At 40.0% G+C, this 20,095-nt stretch overlaps 1 protein-coding gene across 1 annotated transcript in view; it reads right to left on the minus strand.

Annotated features, from left to right (window-relative positions):
* Positions 1-19,147, minus strand: part of LOC117521788 (FYVE and coiled-coil domain-containing protein 1-like) — a 48,703-nt gene extending 29,556 nt beyond the window's left edge. Inside the window, exons 1-4 of the mRNA XM_034183130.1 lie at positions 19,067-19,147; positions 18,561-18,646; positions 15,456-15,561; positions 13,351-13,476 (exon numbers count right to left, since the gene is read on the minus strand). The gene's annotated coding sequence lies outside the window, so the exon portion shown is untranslated. The remainder of the gene's footprint in view (positions 1-13,350; positions 13,477-15,455; positions 15,562-18,560; positions 18,647-19,066) is intronic.
* Positions 19,148-20,095: the final 948 nt, after the last annotated feature.

Consider the following 20,095-nt stretch of genomic DNA (forward strand, 5'->3'; position numbering starts at 1 on the left):
GAGGAAAAAAATATGGAATCACTCAATTCTGAGGAAAAAATTATGGAATCACCCTGTAAATTTTCATCCCCCAAATTAACACCTGCATCAAATCAGATCTGCTCATTGACATTGACCCTATGCCATGACATTGACCCTATGTGTCTTTTTGCAAGGAATGTTTTTGCAGTTTTTGCTCTATGGCAAGATGCATTATCATCTTGAAAAATGATATCATCCCCAAACATCCTTTCAACTGTCCAAAATATCAACATAAACTTGTGCATTTATTGATGATGTAATGACAGCCATCTCCCCAGTGCCTTTACCTGACATGCAGCCCCATATCATCAATGACTGTGGAAATTTACATGTTCTCTTCAGGCAGTCATCTTTATAAATCTCATTGGAAAGGCACTAAACAAAAGTTCCAGCATCATCACCTTGCCCAATGCAGATTTGAGATTCATCACTGAATATGACTTTCATCCAGTCATCCACAGTCCACAATTGCTTTTCTTTAGCCCATTGTAACCTTGTTTTTTCTGTTTAGGTGTTAATGATGCCTTTCATTTAGCTTTTCTGTATGTAAATCCCATTTCCTTTAGGCGGTTTCTTACAGTTCGGTCACAGACGTTGACTCCAGTTTCCTCCCATTCGTTTCTATTTGGTTTTGTTGTACATTTTTTCGATTTTTGAGACATATTGCTTTAAGTTTTCTGTCTTGACGCTTTGATGTCTTCCTTGGTCTACCAGTATGTTTGCCTTTAACAACCTTCCCATGTTGTTTGTATTTGGTCCAGAGTTTAGACACAGCTGACTGTGACAACCAACATCTTTTGCAACATTGCGTGATGATTTACTCTCTTTTAAGAGTTTGATAATCCTCTCCTTTGTTTCAATTGACATCTCTGTGTTGGAGCCATGATTCATGTCAGTCCACTTGGTGCAACAGCTCTCCAAGTGTGTTCACTCCTTTTTAGATTGCAGACTAACGAGCAGATCTGATATGATGCAGGTGTTAGTTTTGGGAATGAAAATTTACAGGGTGATTCCATAATTTTTTCCTCAGAATTGAGTGATTCCATATTTTTTTCCTCTGCTTGGTCTAAAAAAGTAACCGTTACTGACTGCCACAATCTTTTTTTCTTGATTTCTTATAGTGTTTCTTAAAGCCAGAAAGTTGCCATTTGAAATGACTTTAGTTTTGTGTCATGTCTGTGATCTGCTTTTTTTCTACAAAATTAAACAACTGAATGAACATCCTCCGAGGCCTGTGAGTCCATAATTTTTGCCAGGGGTTGTAGTAGTGTGGCATTCAATCAGTGAGTTTGTCAGTTTTGTGGAACAAACAGGTGTGAATCAAGTGTCCCCTATTTAAGGATGAAGCCAGCACCTGTTGAACATGCTTTTCTCTTTGAAAGCCTGAGGAAATGGGACGTTCAAGACATTGTTCAGAAGAACAGCGTAGTTTGATTAAAAAGTTGATTGGAGAGAGGAAAACTTATACGCAGGTGCAAAAAATTATAGGCTGTTCATCTACAATGATCTCCAATGCTTTAAAATGGAAAAAAAAACAGAGACGTGTGGAAGAAAACAGAAAACAACCATCAAAATGGATAGAAGGATAACCAGAATGGCAAAGGCTCACCCATTGATCAGCTCCAGGATGATCAAAGACAGTCTGGAGTTACCTGTAAGTGCTGTGACAGTTAGAAGACGCCTGTGTGAAGCTAATTTATTTGCAAGAATCCCCCGCAAAGTCCCTCTGTTGAATAAAAGACGTGCAGAAGAGGTTACAATTTGCCAAAGAACACATCAACTGGCCTAAAGAGAAATGGAGGAACATTTTGTGGACTGATGAGAGTAAAATTGTTCTTTTTGAATCCAAGGGCCGCAGACAGTTTGTGAGATGACCCCCAAACTCTGAATTCAAGGCACAGTTCACAGTGAAGACAGTGAAGCATGGTGGTGCAAGCATCATGATATGGGCATGTTTCTCCTACTATGGTGTTGGGCCTATATATCGCATACCAGGTATCATGGATCAGTTTGGATATGTCAAAATACTTGAAGAGGTCATGTTGCCTTTTGCTGAAGAGGATATGCCCTTGAAATGGGTGTTACAACAAGACAATGACCCCAAGCACACTAGTAAACAAGCAAAATCTTGGTTCCAAACCAACAAAATTAATGCCTCGCAGATGTGAAGAAATCATGAAAAACTGTGGTTATACGAGGTCTGTGAGAAAAGTAACGGACCTTTTATTTTTTTCAAAATATATGGATTTGATTCATATGTTTTAGCGTCAGCCAAGCTTGAACCTTCGTGCGCATGCGTGAGTTTTTCCACGCCTGTCGGTTGCGTCATTCGCCTGTGGGCAGGCTTTGAGTGAGCACTGCTCCACCCCTCTCGTCGTCGTTTCATTGGGCCTCATGTATCAACGTGCGTATGGCGATATTTGAGCGTATACGGGGTGTACGCCAAATCGGCTGCGCTACTTGGCATTTATCAATGTGGTTGCTGGCGTATGCTGCGCTGAAAATATACACCAGGTCAAGAGGTGGCGTAAATTATACACCAACATGAACCAGCGCTGGAATCCACATAAAAATGAAACTGATCAACATGATAAACAGTGCCATTATACAAATCAATGCATATGTTACATAAATAACACTTCCTGATTATACTACATAATAATACAAATCCCGCTTTGTGGGATTGTTAGTCTCGAGCACGATCCGTGGCCATAGCGCTGACCGCAAGAAGCGCTGCTCGCCTTTTCTCCAGAGCCTGGAGCCAGAGCAGCGCTGAGCTTATCTTTATGTGTGTGATCATTTTAGACAATGGAATTGATAATTACAACTGTAGTGTCATTCCCTTCGCCCGTGCTTGGAATCAGGTTGTGTCGTCTCCATTCGTTTGTCACAATAAAATAAATAAAGAAATACATCTTAAGAATAAAGAAATCTGAAAAATTAGGCGTCTCATTGAGCGAGCAAATATCCACATCAAGAATTATTGACATGTGAAAAGAGAATACAGTGGTCCCTCGCTATAACGCGGTTCACCTTTCGCGGCCTCGTCGTTTCACTGAGTTTTTAGTCCAATTTTGCATGCTTTTTTTTTTTACAATGTTCTGCGTGTCTGTTTATAAGAATCGTCTCGCCAGAAGAAAAAAGAGCGCCAACAACTACTCATAACTGTGTTTGTCACTCGGAAACAGACACCTGCAGCCAGGTGTGAGTGAAAAAGAGGCGCGGCGTCAGGACGCAGAGGCGCGATCTGTGAAATACTGGTCAGTCACTATTAATAATTCTTATGTGTCCAACCTCATACGTTGATCGTTAAAATTAAACTCGTTAGTTCTAAAAGCCATCATAATTATTATAGGAAAACGTTTTATTTTTATTTCTCAAACAAATGTTTGGGCCTGAAAACAGGTGGTCTTATTTTCTACTAAGGTTGAACTTTGAGAGTGTTACACACGAGAGAAAAGTGAGAAAGTGTTCATGCTTGATTGAGAAAAGTGTATAAAGTGGTTTACAGGGTTTTTACAGCTTTAAAAAGTCTATAAATAATTGTAAAAACATAACGCTGACTACGTCGCGAACTTCGCTTTTTGTGGACTATTTTTAGAACGTAACTCCCCGCGTATAAACGAGGGACCACTGTAACACTTTTTTTGATTATACTACAAACAATTAATATGACGGGCCGCTTTTGACGCTCTATTGGCACGCGTCGTGATTGGTGGAGTTCTTTTTCTTTGCCCTCTTCCTGGCTTCCATGTCGTAAAATGAGGGTGTGTCTGAAGCGGAGTCTGAATATTTATGGGCGTGTTATTATATTACGACTGTTTCACCCGCCGCATTTACCAAGGTCACGTCAGGTGTACGCTGGAAATGCGCAGATGCGCACTGCTTGATTCATGTCACGGCCAACTTTGGTGTACTTCAACTTTACACCGTAAATTTACGTCACAAGTTGCGCAACGTGATCAATTAGGCCCATTGCAAGGAAATGGCGGAATGATTGGCTTTTTTCCATCAGAATTTTTTCAGAACTGTGTGAGACAGGCACTGGAAACCATTCGAAAAATTTATCCTGGCTTTCGGTGAAAATTTTACGGGCTTTACAGAGAATAGGAGTGTTCTACAGCTTTAAGGACGGCCCACAATGGCGCTCGGGCGCGCCGCGCTCTGAGCCGCCATCGAGAGGCAGAAACCACCACATCATTTCTAACGGATTGCTGAGTGGAGCCGGGACCGTCGTGTGCAATTTCTCTGGTTATCACAAGAGCTGGACATCACCATTTTCTGGCAGATTTCACTTTTAACAAGAGATTTTGTCATGGAAAGCGCGCAGAGGCGCGTCACGACGGAGCCGCTGATGAAGCGAGACAAAGGAACAACTCCGTTTCAGAGTGCCAGGGGACAAGTTGGGACATGCCTATCTCGGCTTTCCAGTGCTTACCAGTCGAGTGAGTATAACAGAAATTGTGGAGAGCTGGGCATGTCCCAACTTGTCCCCTGGCACTCCGAAACAGAGGTGTTCCTTTGTCTCGCTTCATCAGCGGCTCCGTCGTGACGCGCAAAGCCTCCGCGTGGCTTTCCATGACAAAATCTCTTGTTAAAAGTGAAATCTGCCGGAAAATGGCTGATGTCCAGCTCTTGTGATACCAGAGAAATTACACACTACGGTCCCGGCTCCACACAGCGTCCGTTTAGAAATTATGTGGTGGTTCTGCCTCTCGATGGCGGCTCGGAAGCACGGCGCGCCGAGCGCCATTGAGGCCGTCCTTAAAGCTGTAGTAACCTCCTTATTCTCTGTGAAGCCCGTAAAATTTTCACCGAAAGCCAGATACATTTTTCGAATCTTTTCCATCTGCCTGTCTCTACAGTTTCTGAAAAAATTCTGATGGAAAAAAGCCCAAATCATTCCGCCATTCCTCGCAATGAAACACGATGAGAGGGGTGGACAGTGCTCACTCAAAAGCCCGCCACAGGCGAATGACACAACTGACAGGCGTGGAAAAACTCATGCATGCGCACGAAGGTTCAAGCTTGGCTGACGTAAAAACATATGAATCAAATCCATATAGTTTTTGAAAAAAATAAAAAGGTACGATATTTTTCTCACAGATCTCGTACAACTAAATACTAGTTTAGTTTGTAGTTTCAACAGCAGATGCTACTATTATTGTGAACACCCCCTTTTCTACTTTTTTTTAATAATAGCCCAATTTCATAGCCGTAAGAGTGTGCATATCATGAATGCTTGGTCTTGTTGGATTTGTGAGAATCTACTGAATCTTCTGGTACCTTGCTTCCCATGTAACAATAAGAATATGCTCAAAACCTGGATTAATCTTTATATATATATATATATATATATATATATATATATATATATACACACACATACATACATACTCAACAAAAATATAACACAACACTTTTGGTTTGCTCCCATTTCGTATAGATGAACTCAAAGATCTAAAACTTTCCACATACACAATATCACCATTTCCCTCAAATATTGTTCACAAACCAGTCTAAATCTGTGATAGTGAGCACTTCTCCTTTGCTGAGATAATCCTCCCACCTCACAGGTGTGCCACATCAAGATGCTGATTAGACACCATGATTAGTGCACAGGTGTGCCTTAGACTGCCCACAATAAAGGCCACTCTGAAAGGTGCAGTTTTATCACACAGCACAATGCACAGATGTCGCAAGATTTGAGGGAGCGTGCAATTGGCATGCTGACAGCAGGAATGTCAACCAGAGCTGTTGCTCGTGTATTGAATGTTCATTTCTCTACCATAAGCCGTCTCCAAAGGCGTTTCAGAGAATTTGGCAGTACATCCAACCAGCCTCACAACTGCGGACCACGTGTAACCACACCAGCCCAGGACCTCCACATCCAGCATGTTCACCTCCAAGAGTGTCTGAGACCAGCCATTTGGACAGCTGCTGAAACAATTGGTTTGCATAACCAAAGAATTTCTGCACAAACTGTTAGAAACCATCTCCGGGAAGCTCATCTGCATGCTTTGTCGTCCTCATCGGGGTCTCGACCTGACTCCAGTTCATCGTCGTAACCGACTTGAGTGGGCAAAATGCTCACATTCGCTGGCGTTTGGCACGTTGGAGAGGTGTTCTCTTCATGGATAATCCCGGTTCACACTGTCCAGGGCAGATGGCAGACAGCTGTGGTGGCGTCGTGTGGGTGAGCGGTTTTCTGATGTCAATGTTGTGGATTGAGTGGCCCATGGTGGCGGGGGGTTATGGTATGGGCAGGCGTCTGTTATGGACTAAGAACACAGGTGCATTTATTGATGGCATTTTGAATGCACAGAGATAACGTGACGAGATCCTGAGGCCCATTGTTGTGCCATACATCCAAGAACATCACCTCATGTTGCAGCACGATAATGCATGGCCCCATGTTGCAAGGATCTGTACACAATTCTGGAAGCTGAAAATGTCCCCAGTTCTTGCATGGCCGGCATACTCACCGGACATGTCACCCATTGAGCATGTTTGGGATGCTCTGGACCGGTGTATACGACAGCGTGTACCAGTTCCTGCCAATATCCAGCAACTTCGCACAGCCATTGAAGAGGAGTGGACCAACATTCCACAGACCACAACTGACAACCTGATCAACTCTATACGAAGGAGATGTGTTGCCACTGCATGAGGCAAATGGTGGTCACACCAGATACTGACTGGTATCCCCCCCCCAATAAACAAAACTGCACCTTTCAGAGTGGCCTTTTATTGTGGACAGTCTAAGGCATACCTGTGCACTAATCATGGTGTCTAATCAGCATCTTGATATGGCACACCTGTGAGGTGGGATGGATTATCTCAGCAAAGGAGAAGTGCTCACTATCACAGATTTAGACTGGTTTGTGAACAATATTTGAGGGAAATGGTGATATTGTGTATGTGGAAAAGGTTTAGCTCTTTGAGTTCATCTCATACAAAATGGGAGCAAAACCAAAAGTGTTGCGTTTATATTTTGTTGAGTGTATATATATATTATATTATATTATATATATATAGAATATATATATATATACACACACGAGGTCTGTCCATAAAGTATCGTACCTTTTATTTTTTCAAAAATCTATATGGATTTCATTCATATGTTTTTACGTCAGACATGCTTGAACCCTCGTGCGCATGCGTGAGTTTTTCCACGCCTGTCGGTGACGTCATTCGCCTGTGAGCACGCCTTGTGGAAGGAGTGGTCCCGCCCGTCCCTCGTCGGATTTTCATTGTCTGGAAATGGCGGAATGAAAAGGGACTTTTTTTCCATCAGAATTTTTTCAGAAGCTGTTAGAGACTGGCACCTAGAAACCATTAAAAAATTTATCTGGCTTTCAGTGAAAATTTTACAGGCTTCACAGAGAATAAGGACTTTAACTACAGCTTTAAGGACCCCTTTAAGCACGGTCGGTGCGCCGCGCTGCGAGCTGCGAGGATGCAGCACAAACCACTGGATCATTTCTAAGCTGATGGCTCTGTGGATACGAGACCATCGTGTGCTCTTTCTCTGGTTATCACAAGACCTGGACATCAGCCATTTTCCGGCAGATTTCACTTTTAACAAGAGATTTGTCATGGAAAGCCGCGCTGAGGCTTCGCGTGTCACGACCGATTCGCTGATGAAGCGAGACAAAAGGAACACCTCCGTTTCGGAGTGTTAGAGGACAAGTTGGGACATGTCCAGCTCTCCACAAGTTCTTTATACTCACTCGACTGTAAGCACTGAAAGCCGAGATAGACATGTCCCAACTTGTCCTCTAACACTCCGAAACGGAGGTGTTCCTTTGAGAAAGAGCACACGACGGTCTCGTAACCACAGAGCCATCAGCTTAGAAATGATCCAGTGGTTTGTGCCGCATCGTCGCAGCTCACAGCGCGGCGCACCGACCGTCCTTAAAGGGGTCCTTAAAGCTGTAGTTAAAGTCCTTATTCTCTGTGAAGCCCGTAAAATTTTCACTGAAAGCCAGATAATTTTTCGAATGGTTTCTAGGTGCCAGTCTCTAACAGCTTCTGAAAAAATTCTGATGGAAAAAAAGTCCTTTTCATTCCGCCATTTCCAGACAATGAAAATCCGACGAGGGGGCGGGACCACTCCTTCCACAAGGCGTGCTCACAGGCGAATGACGTCACCGACAGGCGTGGAAAAACTCACGCATGCGCACGAGGGTTCAAGCATGTCTGACGTAAAAACATATGAATGAAATCCATATAGTTTTTAAAAAAAATAAAAAGGACCGTTAATTTATGGACAGACCACGTATATATATATATATATATATATATATATAAATAAATGAATAACTAAATAAATAAATATGTGTGTGTGCTGCCACGACTAGTCAACTAGTCATGACTACGTGGACTACTGAAACCGTCGACAACTAATTCAGTAGTCGACGAGTCATTTATTTTATTTAAGTCTTTGTTTTTCTCGCAATTCATAGTTTTAGGCAGTGAGCCATCCTGCTGTCATTTGGGCATTTAAGTTTTGAAAAAGACGGTCGATTAAAACAGTAGCTGTGTTGTTCAAAGCCATCTAAAATGTGCAGTTTACCGAAGGAGCTGTCTGTATGTGTGTGTGTGTGTGCGCGCGGAGTCAACTGGCTGCAGACTGCAAGGGAGGGGGAGGGGAGGTGGGAGAGGGAGATTCCTGAACAGAAGCACGAGACGTTACATTCTGCTGACAACCATCAGTGCACGCGAGATAGCGAGCGCGGACAGAGAGGATTTTATCCTGAATGAACTTGTTAAAAAAACACAAAACAAAACCGTGGAGCTGCCTTTACTTCTCTCTGCACTTTCTCAACCCGTGCGGGTCAGACGGCACCATCCTGTTCACACCATTTGCACGTCGTATACTGAATTTATGAGATCGTGAGATGAAATAAACGGTCAACTATCCTTCAAAAATGTGAATATAGAAATGAACTAAGCAAAAATTACGCATACGGGGTAAAAAAAAAACCTACTGTGGAGAAGCTGTGCAGTGATGGTCAGAGGCACAGGTCACAAAAAGCAGATGAGAACTCTGAACTTTAACAGCTGTTATTTTCCAAAGGTATGTATTTGGTCAGCCTTGAGCTTAATGTAGTGTTCAAGCACAAAACGTGACTGATGAGGAGGAATCAAAGCATGACTTCATCACACTAAAATGAACTGGAGTCAGAATAAAAATACAAGCTGCTGATTTTATTATTTTTCAAAGTTATTAAGCTGCAGCTATATGTTTTATTCATTTCAAAGTGAGTTGCCTCTTATTTTATTAATACAAAAAATAAAGTTTTAAAACACAATATTTTCTTTATAGCAGTTCTGTAATTTCAGAAATGCAACAGAAACAACCACAAATCAGAAAAAGTTGGGACTATATGTAAAATGAAGATAAAAATTAAAAATGTTGCACTATTCCCAGTTTCTACACTCACAGAAGCCACAAGTTCTTCCAGAGTTGTGTCTTGGTGGCTTCCCTCACTTGTCTCCTTCCAGCATGGACATTTAGTTTTTGAGAACTGCCTACCTGACACAGATTTACTATAAAGTACCACACTGTTTGTATTTCTGAATGATTGATGTAAATGAAGTCTAAGAAAAAGTCACTGATTTGGAAATGTTCATGTTTTCATCCTGACGTTTCTCGGAAATGCCGCAGGCCTTAATTTAGGAATTACGTATGATCCGACTAGCCGACTAATCGCAAAAATAATCGTTGACCTAGTCCGACTATCAAAATAGTCATTTGTGGCAGCCCTAGTGTATACACATACGTACATACACATATCATTTTTGAACTGCACTTGTATACAAGTGTAACAAAGTACTACCATTCTAGAAATGTGCAGTCTGTGTTCTGCATGGATGTCCTTAAAATAAGCCAATTAAACTCAATTTATTCGTGTAGCACCAAATCACAATCACCCCAAGGCAATCAATCAATCAATCAATTTTTTATATAGCGCCAAATCACAACAAACAGTTGCCCCAAGGCGCTTATATTGTAAGCAAGGCCATACAATAATTATGTAAAACCCCAACGGTCAAAACGACCCCTGTGAGCAAGCACTTGGCTACAGTGGGAAGGAAAAACTCCCTCTTAACAGGAAGAAACCCTCCAGCAGAACCAGGCTCAGGGAGGGGCATCCTCTGCTGGGACTGGTTGGGGCTGAGGGAGAGAACCAGGAAAAAGACATGCTGTGGAGGGGAGCAGAGATCGATCACTAATGATTAAATGCAGAGTGGTGCATACAGAGCAAAAAGAGAAAGAAACAGTGCATCATGGGAACCCCCCAGCAGTCTACGTCTATAGCAGCATAACTAAGGGATGGTTCAGGGTCACCTGATCCAGCCCTAACTATAAGCTTTAGCAAAAAGGAAAGTTTTAAGCCTAATCTTAAAAGTAGAGAGGGTGTCTGTCTCCCTGATCTGAATTGGGAGCTGGTTCCACAGGAGAGGAGCCTGAAAGCTGAAGGCTCTGCCTCCCATTCTACTCTTACAAACCCTAGGAACTACAAGTAAGCCTGCAGTCTGAGAGCAAAGCGCTCTATTGGGGTGATATGGTACTACGAGGTCCCTAAGATAAGATGGGACCTGATTATTCAAAACCTTATAAGTAAGAAGAAGAATTTTAAATTCTATTCTAGAATTAACAGGAAGCCAATGAAGAGAGGCCAATATGGGTGAGATATGCTCTCTCCTTCTAGTCCCCGTCAGTACTCTAGCTGCAGCATTTTGAATTAACTGAAGGCTTTTTAGGGAACTTTTAGGACAACCTGATAATAATGAATTACAATAGTCCAGCCTAGAGGAAATAAATGCATGAATTAGTTTTTCAGCATCACTCTGAGACAAGACCTTTCTGATTTTAGAGATATTGCGTAAATGCAAAAAGGCAGTCCTACATATTTGTTTAATATGCGCTTTGAATGACATATCCTGATCAAAAATGACTCCAAGATTTCTCACAGTATTACTAGAGGTCAGGGTAATGCCATCCAGAGTAAGGATCTGGTTAGACACCATGTTTCTAAGATTTGTGGGGCCAAGTACAATAACTTCAGTTTTATCTGAGTTTAAAAGCAGGAAATTAGAGGTCATCCATGTCTTTATGTCTGTAAGACAATCCTCAGCTCAAAATAGCAGAAAGCAGTATGGATTGCTATGATTTAGATGGGTCTAAACTGAGGTTGATGGCTTAAAGCGGGGTGGCCATGTTCGGTCCTTTCTTCCTGACACTCTTAGTTGTGTCCCTGCTCCAACACACCTGAATCCAATGAAAGACTCGTTAGCAGACTTTTAATGAGCCTTTCCTTGGATTCAGGTGTGTTGGAGCAGGGAGACAACTAAGAGTGTCAGGAATGTGGCTCTCGAGGACCGAACTTGGCCACCCCTGGCTTAAAGCATTATGGCATTCATCGTGGACTACCTGAGACATCCAGGACTGTGTCGGGCAGTAAAGACCTGATTGCTCTTGCAATTAACTCTACAGACTATTTGCAAAGAAGTTCAGGGGAAATCTGTTTTCATTTCTTGTTTTCTTTTCAGAAAGACAGAGGGTTATTTAACAAAATGTGAATATGGTCAGAATTTACTTCTTGTTCCACACGCCAGTGGTGGCGATAATGCACCAGGGAATTACTTGCCAACCACCATTAAACAGAAAAAAGAAGAAAAATTTAATTATTAAATAACTATTAATTAAAGAAGAATTAACTGACCTGTGCTTACACAGTGACATCCCTTGCACATGTAACATAACAGGTTCACATGTAGGTGAAGCATTTAAATGCTTTGGTATGAATCATTTACTCCATTTAATTCTGTTTACTCAATCAAACATTATTTAGTTAATCTTAACCTTATTTGAAATGAAGCACTGACTTACACCATAAAATAAGTTTGTTTGGTAAGGATCTACATACGAGGTCTATTAGAAAAGTATCCGACCTTATTATTTTTTCAAAAACCATATGGATTTGAATCACGTGTGATTACATCAGACATGCTTGAACCCTCGTGGGCATGCGAGAGTTTTTCACGCCTGTCGGTTACGTCATTCGCCTGTGGGCAATCAGCGTGTGAAACAAAGGAATTCAGCCGAGAGGGCGGGACCACATCTCACTCAAGGCCTGCCCACAGGGAAATGACGTCACCGACACGCGTGAAAAAAGTCACGCATGCGCACGAGGGTTCAAGCATGATTGTGTAATCGCATGTCATTCAAATCCATATAGTTAAAAAAAAAAAATAAAAGGGTCGGTTTATTATCTAAGAGACCTCGTATATGGGACATACAGCGACCGTTTTTGTGGAGCCTCCCGGTATCTTTGTGCTGATGTGACTGCACAGTAAAATCACCAGTGTTAAATTAACACTGACAGTGAACATATGGTCCCACTCTGGGCAGAGTAGGACCATATGTACACTTGGAGTGTTAAATTAACACTGCCAGTATTAGTTTTATACTGGTGATTTTACTCTGTGGATCTGAACAGTAATTTTATTTCAAACTAATTGTCCAAACCCGGCCCAACCCATCATGTCCCACCAGGCCCGGTTTGAGTATCCACGCTATAGTCTGCATAATAATGCCAGAATAATTCCTTTCACAAATACTGACAAACAAAATCTGCAAGAAACTTACATCTTTTTATCCATGTCTTCTCGGTTGGAAATGGAATAAAACAAACAGGTTTAATCCACATTTCTTCTCATTTTATTTTTTCCTTGTGACAATTTTAGCTTATAGTTGCCATTAGTACAGTCATAGTCACAGTCCACACTAGTCATTGTTATTCATCTCTTAATTCCTTTAAATGCTGAAAATGCATTAAAGTTCATAATCTGCTGTCTGTACGCATATACAAATTTCACCGGTGGTTTGAACAGGAGCCCAAGTAGGTGACAGATGCGTTGTGCATGTTGCTTAAAAAATAACATACATTTTGTATATTTTTTTTTTTAAGATGAAAACCTATTTAAATATAATTTCAGTGTTTAAAAATTTTGTGATTCATGTTTTCTGGTACGTGTGTGTGTTTGGGGGGGAGGTGTTAGACTATATATATATATATATATATATTTTAATCTTTATAATGAAAATCTCGATGACTTGGCACACAACAGTTTGAGAGCTATAGATACAGACGATGGAGTATGCATATGACTACAACAACAACAGAATATCCAGCACTGGTTCTTACTCGAGTTGCAGCATTAGAACCTTGATGTGACCATCACTGTATTTATCTGTGTAAGTGTGAATCACACTTTGACAGCTGAAGCACTAAGTGTGAAGAGGTGGTTTACCTCAGGAATGGATTTAACAAACCGGATGCCATCGTTAGCACCCTTAATCTTAATCAGGCAGTCGCAGAAGTAATCCCAGTAGTCTTTTCTCTGACCAAGAAATGTTGTCCTCTCTTTCTGGTCAAACTAAGGAAAGACATACATCGCCTTATTGACATCTGCAGCAACTTGAAGACAGATTTTACATTACAATGCAGCTGTCAAATTGTAGTGCCCAGTAACAAATATACTTTATATCAAAGTTCTCCAAATTTATTTAGTCTTACAGCAAATATGTAAATACAGGTAGGTACACAAATGTATAGAAAGTGACAAAATTGGTTTCTGTACTGTCAATCATAACACAGAGTAGGAAATAACAACAGCAGCATGCTGTCTTAGTGGTTACCACTGTTGCCTCATAACAACAAGGCCATAGGATCACTTCCCACTTGGTATTTTTTGTGTGGCCTTGTTCTCCCTATGTTTGTGTGGGTTCCCTCCAAGTGCTACAGCTTACTCCCACTTCAAAACTGACTGTAGGTGTGAATGTATTTGTCTGTATGTGGGTGATTCTTTAACTACGGGCACTATTGGCCTTATAATGTAATTTCCACCACACCATTGCCTTACAATATAAAGCGCCTTGGGGCAACTGTTTGTTGTGATTTGGCGCTATATACATGTGCTCTGATGTCACTGTTTATCTCCATAGAAACTACCCAAACAATCTTTCATACAAACTGTTTAAAGGGACATTACAGTGTTGTGGTGGAAATTACGGCAATAGTGTGGGACAACTACATTTTGTTTAAAACAATCACAACAGTTGTATGACATTGAATACCCCAATTATGTTTTGATTATTTTACTGATATTTTATTCAGAGATATTTTAAAACATTAGAAAAAATGTTTCTTTACCATTCATTTTTGTCATTGAAGATCAAAAGTCTGGGCGTGGGACAAGCACAAAACGGCAATATTTGCATATAATGATGCTGAACAAAGGTGAAAAAGTCATCATAGACTACTAGAACAAATTTCTTAACACACTTTCATTGTAAAGATAACTATAAAAGTGTGAAATTTCCCCTTTTTTCTGTTTTTCATACAATATGATCAAAGGACATAAGAAGTGCCCGTAGTCTAAGAATCACCCATGTGTGGCCCTGCAATAGACTGGTGTCTTGTAAAGACAATGACTCCTGGGATAATCATGAAAGACTGAATAAAAGCAAATAAATATGACCTCAAAGTGTAGACTGCCACACTAATTTAAAGATTATTACATCAAAATAAGATGAACGGTGTAGAAACTACAGATACATGTTTTAGGTATACTTGATGTGTTTGCCAACTTGTAAGAAAATTGGTTTGCATTTAATTATATTTTTGCAATCATTTTATTACTGTAGGGACAATTAGCAGGTGTGTCCAATTGCATGCCCAGCCATCATTTTCTATACCCGCTTACTCCAATTAGGCGTCATGGGCGGGGGAGGGGGGTAGCTGAAGCCTATCCCAACAGTCCATGGGGTGTGAAGCAAGGTACACCCTGGATGGAATGCCAGTCTATCACAGGGCCACATGTAGACAGAAAACACATTCACACCCGCATACACACCTACGGGTAATTTAAAATTTACGATTCACCTAACCTGCATGTCTTTGGAAGTGGGAGGAAGCCGGAGCACCCGGAGGGAACCCACGTGAACACAGGGAGAACATGCAAACTCAACACAGAAAGGACCAGGAGAGAAACAACCCCAAGACCTACTTGCGTGAGGCAACAGTGCTAACAACAAAGTCAGTGTTGCTTTTATAACTCAATGTCATTTTATTCACAAACTAGGTCTTTGATGAGTCTAATTTCAGTGCATTAATATTTTGTAAATGGATGCTCACAGAATTGGATTTGATAGTGTTATATCAATCAATCAATCAATCAATTTTTTTATATAGCGCCAAATCACAACAAATAGTTGCCCCAAGGCGCTTTATATTGTAAGGCAAGGCCATACAATAATTATGTAAAACCCCAACGGTCAAAACGACCCCCTGTGAGCAAGCACTTGGCTACAGTGGAAGGAAAACTCCCTTTAACAGGAAGAATATATACCACACCTGTAACAGATATTCAGTTTAGAGACAACTTGTGCAGGTTTGAGCTGTCATCAGTTATAGGTTCACCACAGTCCCTTGTGTTCTTTACTCAACTCCAACACAGCGTCTGAAATAACAAAAAAACAAAAACAAACACACAATACAGATGCAAACACTCATACTGATGATTCCAAATGCATACTGTGCATCCAAAAAGTATTCACAGCGCTTCACTTTTTCCACATTTTGTTACGTTACAGCCCTTAGTTCAAAATGATTAAATTCATTTTTCTCTCAAAATTCTACACACAGCACCCCATAATGTTATTTAAAAATAAATATAAAATAAAAAGGGTTGGCATTGTATTCTGAAAGTCTTGTGCAATAGCAAAATACTAATATGGTCCAGATTCAAAGTTGGAATATTTCTGAGTTGCATACTGTTCAGGAAACATGCAAGCGAATAGTACTGATGAGCAGAGGTATTAGGGTGGTGCTTATTTTGCAAAGTTTTGAAATTGAATACTCTGACTCCCTGAATCGGTTCCTAATGATGGAAAAAAAAAGCTGTGTAAAATTTTGTTTGTATAAATTAATTAATTTTTAGAGGTTGCTGAAAAGTATTGAAATTTTGCTATTTTCTGCTATATAACACTGTACAAACTAAAGCTTAATCCTAAACAACATATCAAAACTCCTGATGAATCCTCCTCACACTCACTCACAAATTCAAGATGGTCTCCACAGGTGATTTTCAAGCTTTAGGCTTGGTTTATATAGTGTGAAAATAGCAAAATTTCAATGCTTTTGAGCTACTTCTAAAAATTAATTTATACAAGCAAAATTTTACACAGCATGTTTTAACATCAATTGGAACTTATTCAGGGGGTCAGAGTGTTACATTTCAAAATTTCACAAATTAATGACCACCCTAAGGGGTATTATTTTGTGAGCTTGCTTGTAGTTCACTAGTTTTTATGCCCCGCAGGCCCAAAGGGGGATTATGTTGTTGCAATATCCATCTGTCCATCTGTCCATACCAAAAAGGGTACACCATATTTTCCAGAATATAAGTCTCACCTGTCCAAAAGAAGAAGAAAAAAAAAAGTCACACTTTTTTTCTGTCTTATGAGGTCTTTAATTTGGGATTTTTCTTTAATGTTGTAGTATATTTTAATACTGGCATTTCTTCTTTTATTATTGGAGTTTATTTTGTTTCGTATCTAAGAGTCACAGAGCTTTCTCTTATCATACACCTGCTTTGTGGAATGATCTCCCTGTGCCAATAAAATAGTCAGATTCTGTAGAGACTTTCATGTCCAGACGTTAGACGCACTTATTTTTGCTTTCATATGGTTAGCATACTGGCATAGCATGTTACTATGCTTTCTACCCTTTTAAATTAATTTTATTAGTAAATACAGCGGGCCCCGGCCTCAAGTTTATCTAAAGTCTGGGTCTTTTAGTGAAGCTTAGGGCTAGTGGCTGGTGATCACCTTAACATTTCTTCTGTTTTAATTGTTCCTTAATGCTGACAAATTATACTGTGTTTGCTGTCTTTCCAATGCCTGATTGTTTTTTTCTCTCTCTCTGTTTGAGGTGCGGCTCCATCCAAAGATGGGAGTGAATGTTTTTTTTCTGCAGGCCTCCCGTTCTGTGCACCAGCATGGACTTCCTGTATATTCATATTGTCAACTGTGTCGGTAGCATGGCCCAAGCAGAGGGTCACCCCTTTGAGTCTGGTCTGCTTGAGGTTTCTTCCTCAAATCATCAGAGGGAGTTTTTCCTTAACACTGTTGCCTGTGTACTTGCTCTAGGGGTTGGTAAGGTTAGACCTTACTTGTGTGAAGTGCCTTGAGGCAACTTTGTTGTGATTTGATGCTATATAAATGAAATAAATTGAAATTAGTGCTTTGATTCTTGGGAAAGTTATATAAAAAATAGTCATATTTACTATTAATAATAACAAACGTGTGAATTTTCAGTATATAATGTCACATTGGAGTATAAGTTGCAGGGCTTCCCAAACTAGTAAAAAAAACAAACAAAAAAAAACAACATACTCCAGAAAATACAGTAAGCATTCTGAAATCAACTCCTCTCACACTTTTAGGAGGAATTTAATATAACCTGGTACAAGTCCTTGTTATAGGCTGATAATAGGCATATTATCATATTGTTCAAGTTGGGCCCATTTTACCAGAGTTATGGCCCTTGACTAACAACTCTAGACTGTCAGTTTCATGAGTGGGTACCTGCATTCTGAAATCAACTCCTCTCACATTTGTAAGAATTATTTCATGAAACTTGGCACACATCCTTGTTACAGGTTGGTAATACACATATTATCATATCATTCAAGTTGGGCCCATTTTAACAGAATTATGGCCCTTGAATAATAAATCTAGACACTGCCAGTTTCATGAGTTAGTGCCTGCATTCTGAAATCAACTCCTCACATATTTAGGACATATTTTGTAAAACTTAGTACAAGTCCGTCAAATGTTATCAGAATGTTGCAAGCACTTGTACCAAAGCAGCATCTGCCAGCGGGGGATATCGTGCTCTCAGGGCAATGTTGTTATGGCTGCTTTTGGATTGTAGGCCCAACATTTGATGATGTGCCAAGAAACTGTGATGGATTCTTTTGTAATTATCTGATAATAATTAAACCAAAAAAAAAAACCTTAATCAACAAATTAAACTAGGGATGCACCAATGTGATATTCTGGATGGGTCTTGTGCAATACTGATTAAACTGTCTGGATCAGATATGGGAAATTAAAAAAAAAAATCAGAACCAGAGTACTACACATGAGTCACGCTGTGTGCTATGTATATTTTCTTTTAGAGGAGAAGAATATTTGTTCCACAGTTTGAGCTGATGTTTTGTTAGATGGCTATGTTTGCAACATAGATACAGACAGATGTGTTTATTAACAAATTAGTTATTTTAAGACAGAGTTAAAGGCATCAGATTGATATTGGCAACTCCAGACACTGAAGGTTCCAGCATTGGTATCGAATCGGATGTGGAAAAATACTGTGCCATCGCTAAATAAAACAATAACATAAATGCAACTACAGACAGCCCATAAAGTCAGACTGTGAGGTAAACGTGATTACCCTGTAGATCTCTGATTATCCTGTGCAGCTGATTATCACCAACTGATGAGGAAGCCATAAGCGCAGCCCAGTCAGGAAGCCAAATTCTGTATGAAGCCAATGAAATTCACATCAGTATATTAAAAAAAATGTATTATACATGACTATGTATTAATAAGAAAAGCCCTCTACTGTACCACTGAGCTCGCAGGAGTAAAGTTAGCATCTTTTAAAAGCATGAAATGTGTCTGCAGGGAGCCAAAACAACATAATGACGACACGTCCCTGTGGCACAGTCAGGCTTCACTGACGCAACATTTATTCACCACCATTAAAAAGTCGTATAAATTATCATTTAATTCATCGGAAACAAAACCACGACATAAACAAAACCACGTCAGAGACAAGGAAGTTCACCTGTTCACACTTCTGAACCTAAACACATTAACTTTACAAGCCGTAACAGTCTGGAAATAAAGCGAACATTTCCCCTCAAATATACATAATTAGTCGAATGAATAACTTACTTCTTGTGAAAAAATTAGCCAGACTCAGGTTTTACTCGAAATATTGCTGGGATTACTGCCATGGGAGGCGGGCACAACTATGATTGACGGCAAAAGTGGACGAATAGCAAAACGGAAAGCGATGCAAGTTTGGTTGAGAGAACAGAACGTGATAAACATTGGCCTTTGCTGTGTGTTAAAAGTTGGCCAATAAATAAGTAAAAATTAATAAAGGAAAAATAAAATGTGTAAAAAGTATGTGTTATTCACAAATATATTAAAATCATTATCACTACTTTTTAACCTTTGAAAATACGAAATTGTTTTAGGCGATCTGATACATAATTGCTTTAACAGAAATTGATATATATTACAGTATTTTTTTTTTTTCTTGAGTGATCATTGGTAACTTTGTGTTGTCATGTTCTGGACATTACACCTACAAAGAAATTCTTTTTCCCCTAAAGTTGTTAATTCGTATTTAGTTTTCTTATGTACACTTTGTTTATTATTAGTCCTATTTTGCTAATTCTATATTTGTTTTACTGTTCTTGTCATTTTCATTTACCTATGTTATTAGGCTGATTCAGCTTGTTTAACAAGTTAATATATGCCTTTTGTTCTGCGGACCACAATGGAAATTGGTTTTATGTTTTATGTTTTATTGGGCAATCTTTGGCAGTGTCTGTTTTATGTATTTTATGTAACAGTACTTGGCTGTGGCTGTCCTCCTGGCTCCTTCATCATGGCTTCCTCATCATTTCAATCACTGTACAAAATGTACTTGTAACTTTCCTGCATGTCTGTGATCCTGCCTTCAGATAACTTCACTCCCTTGGTTTTAACCATCTTTCCCGACTATGCAGCCATTTTCCACAACTGTCCAGTTGGAATGCCATGTTGATGCCTTTGCTGAATTACCTGGTGAGATGGATTGGTGAATGAATGTTTTGTTCAGTCTTGGCATACAGCATGAAGTCATCAGTGTTTAGGAGCTTAAGGTCACCTCACTCCTGAACAGTGATGCCGGTAACGCGTTACTTAGTAACT

Source organism: Thalassophryne amazonica, chromosome 12, assembly GCF_902500255.1.
Source record: "Thalassophryne amazonica chromosome 12, fThaAma1.1, whole genome shotgun sequence".
NCBI lineage: Eukaryota > Metazoa > Chordata > Actinopteri > Batrachoidiformes > Batrachoididae > Thalassophryne > Thalassophryne amazonica.